Genomic DNA, 6337 nt, shown 5'->3' with positions numbered 1-6337 from the left:
ATGATGTCATTCTTCTTTGTGGCTGTGATGGAGTGACAAGTGATGGAATGACAAGCAATTTCCTTCAAATTCTGAAGTAGAAACCAAGGAGCACAGTTAAAAATCACAGTTTCTTAATCCATTTATCTATTGACAGGCCCTGAGTGACTCCATAATTTAGCTATTGTGAACTGTGCTGCTACACACCGTTAGCTGGCTGCATCCCTGTAGGATGCTAATTTTAGATCTTTTGGAAAAACACCATGGAGTGGGATGGCAGGGTCATGTGGTGCTTCCATTCCTAGTTATTTGATGACTCTCCACTCTGCTTTCCTGAATGGTTTCCTTCATTTGCAGTCCCACCAACAATGGATGAGTGTGCATTTTCCAGTCATCATCGCCCACACTTATGATTTGTAATCCTGGCATTTGCCGTCCGACTGCAGTGAGATGAAGCTGTATTGTAGTGTTGATTTGCATTTCCCTGATGACAAGGAATGTTGAGATTTTTTTCATATACATATTGGCCATTTGTGTTTCTTCTTTTGAGATGTTTCTGTTTGGGGTTTGTCTCATTGGTTTTGTGGGTTGCTGTTGTTATTGTGATTTAGATTGAATGTACTGGAGCTCTGTGTATATTCTGAATACTAACCCCCTGTTGGGGGAGTGACTGGAATGACCTTCTCTTCATCATTTCCTTGCTGTGCACCTGATGTTAACTGACGGCATCCCCCTTACTGATTCTTGGGTTTTTTTTCTTGCACTTTGGGGGATTCATTAAAGAAGCTGTCACCAGAACCTACATGAGGGACTGTTGGCCCTAGTTTGCTTTAGCATTTGCAAGATTTCAGGACTAATTCCTAAGTCTTTGGTCCATTTTGATCTGACTTTTGTGCAGGTTAGAGATGTGGATCTATTTCCACTTTTCTCTTATATCTAGCACCCAGTTTTCCCAGCAACATTTGGTAAAGAGGCTTTCTTACAAAGTGTCTCTTTAGCACTTTTGTCAAATATCAGAGAGCTGTGAGTATGTGGGTTTGTCTCTGTGTCTTCTATGATTTTACACTGGTCCTCATGTCTATTTGTTGTCAATGCCATGCTGTTTTATTTACTGTAGGTTTATATTATTATTCCAGGTCAGGTACTCTGATGCCCTCTGAAACATTTCTCTTGCTCAGTATGGCTTTGGCTATTCTAGGTCTCTAATTCTTACAAATGAATTAAAGAATTATTTTTTCTAACTTGGTAACGAATGTTATTGACATTTTCATGAGTATTGCATTGAATCTGTATATTACTTTTAGTAATAAGGCCATTTTGAGATACTAATTCTGCTTATGCAAGAACAGGGGATGTCTTTACATTTTCAATCATTTTCTTTTTCTGCGATCTATAATTTTCAATGTAGAGCTCTTTAACCTCATTGGTTAGATTAGTTCCTATGACTTTTTTTTTAATTTTGAGATTTCTGAATGGGTGGTTTTTTTCTGATTTGTTTTTTGGTTGAAATCATTATTGGTGTATTGCAAAGCAATTGATTTATGGGTGTGGATCTTGTGTCCTACTCCTTTGCTGAATTTATTTATTATCTTAGAAATGTGTCTAGGGCGTTTTTTTGGGTCTTCTAGTTATAGGATCATGTCATTCACAAGCAGATGACTCTTCCTTTCCTATTTGTGTCCCTTATTTCCATCTCTTGTCTGATTGCTCTCTCTGGTGTTTCAATAACTGGCTATATTGAACAGAGGTGGGGTGAGTGGACTACCTCGTCTTGTACTTAATATTCTATGAAGCTTATTTAATTTTTCTTCATTAAGTGTGATGTGAGCTGTGGCTTTGTCATTTAAAGCCTTCATAATGCTGAGGGAGGTTCCTTCCATTCTCATTTCTCCAGCATTCGTAACATGAAGGGAAGCTGCATTTTATGAAAGGTTTTTATTTATGTATTGATATGGTCCTGTGATTTCTATCCTTAATTCTGCCTAAGGGGCGGGATAACATTTATTCTCTTGTGTATGTTGAGCCAACCTCACACCCCTGGGATCAAACCCACTTGATCAGGGTGTATTACCACCTTGACGTGTTTTATGCAGTTTCATAATATTTCATTAACTATTTTTGCATCCATGTCCATCAAGCTGTTGGCATGAAGTTATCTTTCCTTGAAGTGTCTTTGTCTGATTTTGGTAGCAGCATACATGTTATTTCTTGGTTAAAGGGGTGGTAGAAATCAGCTGGGAACCCGTGTGGTCCTGGTCTTTTGTTGGAAGGCTTTCCATTGCTGTTTGAATTTCATTCCTTGGTGTTGGATTCTTTCAGTTTTCCATGTTTTTGGCGGTTCAATTTGGACAGGTCACATGTGTCCAGGGATTTGTCAATGTCTTCTAGATTTTCCAATTTTTTTGGAGTCTAAATTTTCAACATAGTTTCCAATGTTCCTCTGGAATTTGAAGTGTCTCCAGTGATAGATTGTTTTTCATCTCCAATTTGATTGATTTGAGTCCCCTCCCTTTCTTTTGGTCATGTAGCTAAGGGTTTATCAATTCTGTTTATCTTTTCAAAGAACCAACTCCTCCTTCCATTGATGCTCTGTATTGTTTTATTATTATTATTTTCAGGTTCCATGATTTTGGTTCTGAACTTAGTCATTTGCTACCTTCTACTGTTTTTTGGAATTATGTTGTTCTTTTTCTAAGGACTTGAGGTACTTATTTATATGAGATCCCTTTATTTTTAAATAAATGAAGCCGTTTCTCTTAGAACTGCTTTCACAGTGCCCTGAGATTTAGCTTTGTTACACCTCTGTTCTCGTTTGCTCTCATTTGATTTCTACCCTTATTTCCTCTTTGGTCCATTCTTTTTAAAGAATAAGAAACCAGGATGAAAGTAGAGTGAGGAAAGTAAAGGAGGCAATACTGGAAGTGAAACTAAACTGGCCACAAGGGGTCAGAACAGAAGCAGCTGGCATAGTGTGTGGACACGGATCCCACATGGGGACTTTCCTTTGGTTTCACCTAGTGAAGGTGACATTAACCACATACATGGGGGCGTGGTGGTGCCCATAAAGGGGGCTGATAATTGACCAAGGCAGAAAAGACACTTAATAAGAACCAGGCTGACATGGCTGAAACTCCTCTGGTAAGTTGTTACAAAGCAATAAAACACTAATGCTCAGTGTTTCTGATGTTTCAAATTACTGGACTGTGGGGAGCAGTCTCACTGAATGACGGGCATTCTCCTTCCCGAGATTGGAAGAGGCTCTGTTGGTCACTTTCATAGGACCTGGATATTGCCCCATCCTCAAAGTAGCAGAATGTGTCTTCAGACATAGGTGTTTAGCCCCATGGACTGAGCTATGCTCACCTGTTCCTTTGTGATATTACCCCTTGCCCTGTTTGGAATCGAATGTTCCATGGAAATACCCTTTCTGTGTCCCCTTCTGTGCTCTGCCTTTGGGTGTGGCCTTCTAGATGTCAGTCAACCTGCTGACAGCAGACAACATGAAGCTAGACTCATCCCCCGAAACCTGACCCCTTGCCTCATCTGAATGGCTTCTTCCTCAATAAAAGGGTTCAGCAGGCGCTCTCTCACTATTTTTTCTGTGGACACTTAAGTTCTGAGGAACCATCACAAGACCCCAAAGAAAAAGGAGTCTCTGTCTCTTGTGTGGTTATTTCAGGCAGCCCAGTTCCCCTGGAGTGACCCTGAGTGTTTTAGTCATGAGGAACGTGATACTGTACACCAAGCACGTATTTTATTATTGTTTACATTTCCCTATACATTTAAACTGACATTTAACTAGTGTTTTCACACTGTAAAGGTGGAAGAAAACCATTATTTTTCTTAAGCATTATGGAGATTGCTTCCCAGGGTTTAAGTTTGCACAGTCGTTTGTACAATGTTGCTCTTCCATGGAGAGTGGTGACTGCCTTTGTTCAGGACAATGTGTTGCTCATAAGTGCTAAGGGAGAAAAACCACTCAGGTGGAGGAGAAATTCTTTTTCTTGGGGTTTGAGGCATATGACCTAAGTAAAGAGGAGAGAGAATAATTATTCTTATTAAAACCAGAATGAGTTTCCTTTGATACTGTACACCAAACACTCGTTTTATTATTGTTTACATTTCCCTATACATTTAAACTGACATTTAACTAGTGTTCCTTTGAGGAACATTTAACACTAGTTAAATGTCAGTTTAAATGTATAGGGAAACCAATAAAAATAAATAAATAAATAAATAAATAAATAAATAAATAAATAAATAAATAAATAAAAAGAAAATGTTCCTTTGAGGAGCGCAACAAGGCTGGGAAGGAGTCGTTGGCAGAAAAAAAAAAAGGCAAAATGATTCCTGAGAGCAATGACTTGGGGCGTTTGATGGCTAAACCCAAAGCAATGAGGAGAGCCATCGTGACATGTTCACATCAGGTTTCCTTGTCACATTCTGGGGGGTGTCATGAGTTGGTGCCCAGAGGCAGGTGCCAGGCCCCTGCACAGCTCCATGAGTGCAGACTGAGTCATGAGGCATCGAGGACTGGGCAGAGGAGCAACAGGGGCCTGTGGGCTGGCGGGTGTCCTGGGAGGAGGCATTTGAGCAGAGGCTACAGAGGCTCTCGGCAGCGATATGGCAAACACTGGGAGTTATTGAGTGGATTCATTTAGCCCACTCTCCTCAAAAGTCATTAACTCCTTTTCATGATTTTGTTGCTAAATTAGTGATAAAGGGCAGAACAAGAGTTTTACAGCTTGTTGGATCAGAACCTAATATTATAATCATTCCATTTTCTGCTCAACATCATAATTGGCTCTTTCAAACTTCTGATTTCTGACAACTAGCTTTTGCTAACTTTCCTGGTCAGATAGAGAGTCATTATCCTCGTGATAAAGTTATTCAATTTGCATTGGTAACGCCATTCATATTTCCAGGAATTGTAAGCCCACAACCAATAAATGGTGCACTGACAGTATTCACTGATAGGTCAAGCTCAGGTAAAGCAGGTTTTTATAGTCATGCTCATACAGAGCTAGTACAAACCTCATACCCTTCTGCCCAAAGAGAAGACCTACAAGCTCTCATTTGTGCTTTAACTCACTTTGCAAATGAGCCCATCAATATTTATTCTGACAGCTTATATGCAGCTGGAGTTACAAAAAGTATTGAAACTTCAGTTATTGGGTAGACATCATCACAAGAGCTATTCAGTTTGTTCCATACTCTACAAAGAATGGTGCAAATGTGAAAACACCCATGTTTTATAGGTCACATATGGGCCCACACTGATCTTTCAGGGCCTCTAACATCATGTAATGATAAGATTGATAAATTGGTTACTGTTTGTCAACAAATGCCTTTGTATGACTGTGCACAAGCTTTGCATTCTTTCTATCATCAAAATGCTTCTGGCTTACATAAAAATTTTAATATAACTAGAGAACAAGCTTGTCAAATTTTATGTCACTACCCCCAGGTTGTTATACAGACTCCATCTTTACCATCTGGGGTAAATCCTAGTGGATTAAAACCAAATCAATTATGGCAAATGGATGTAACTCACATTTCTCAATTTAGTAAACAATGTTATGTACATGTAATTGTAGATATTTATTCTAGATTTACCTTTGCCACAGCCCATGCAAAAGACAACACTCAACATGTTATTTCTCATTGTTTACCTGCCTTTGCAGCAATTGGGAGACCTAGACCAACTAATTGTACTGTTATTGGAGACTCAAAACCTTATATCAGATCAGTTATTAAAAAGGGACTTTCTCATAACAAACCAGTCATCTCAGCAGAACGTCTACAAATACCTTATTGTCCTAACCATTCTGTGATAGAATTTGGCACCTTTCCTAAGTGGATGGATTGTATGTTTTTCCAATACAACAAAAGGTGTCTAGATATAGTGGGCATATTTTGGACTGATCTCCTAAAATTGACAAAAGACAGTTGCACAAGGGTTCTGCCATGACTCCTGGAGGATTTGCTAGCAACATCTTGACCTTCAGTGAAGGTAGCATTCAGAAAGATGTTTGGCGCTTAATGGCTGCCTCAGAATTCTTACATTTTACTGACAAACCTTTACCAGAATTTATAGGAAAAAAACTGTAAGGAAGGTTCTTGTTATGACTTACAGGCCTGTGTTCAATCTCCTTACATTTTAATTACTGGAAATGTAAAAGTTAAAAGAAAAGATGATAGATATCTTATACCATGTCATAAATGTAATTTAACTAACTGTATCACCAGATATAATAGAGGGAAGGAAACACTGAAACTCCATCAGCCCTCTTTTGTCTTATTGCCAGCTAATATTTCAGTGCCATGATATGTTGATGCTGGTTTTCAAGTCTTACAA

This window comes from Callospermophilus lateralis, chromosome 3 (genome assembly GCF_048772815.1).
Source record: "Callospermophilus lateralis isolate mCalLat2 chromosome 3, mCalLat2.hap1, whole genome shotgun sequence".
Classification (NCBI taxonomy): Eukaryota; Metazoa; Chordata; class Mammalia; order Rodentia; family Sciuridae; genus Callospermophilus; species Callospermophilus lateralis.
The sequence above is the reverse complement of the archived record's forward strand: the minus strand, read 5'-3'. Positions refer to the sequence as shown.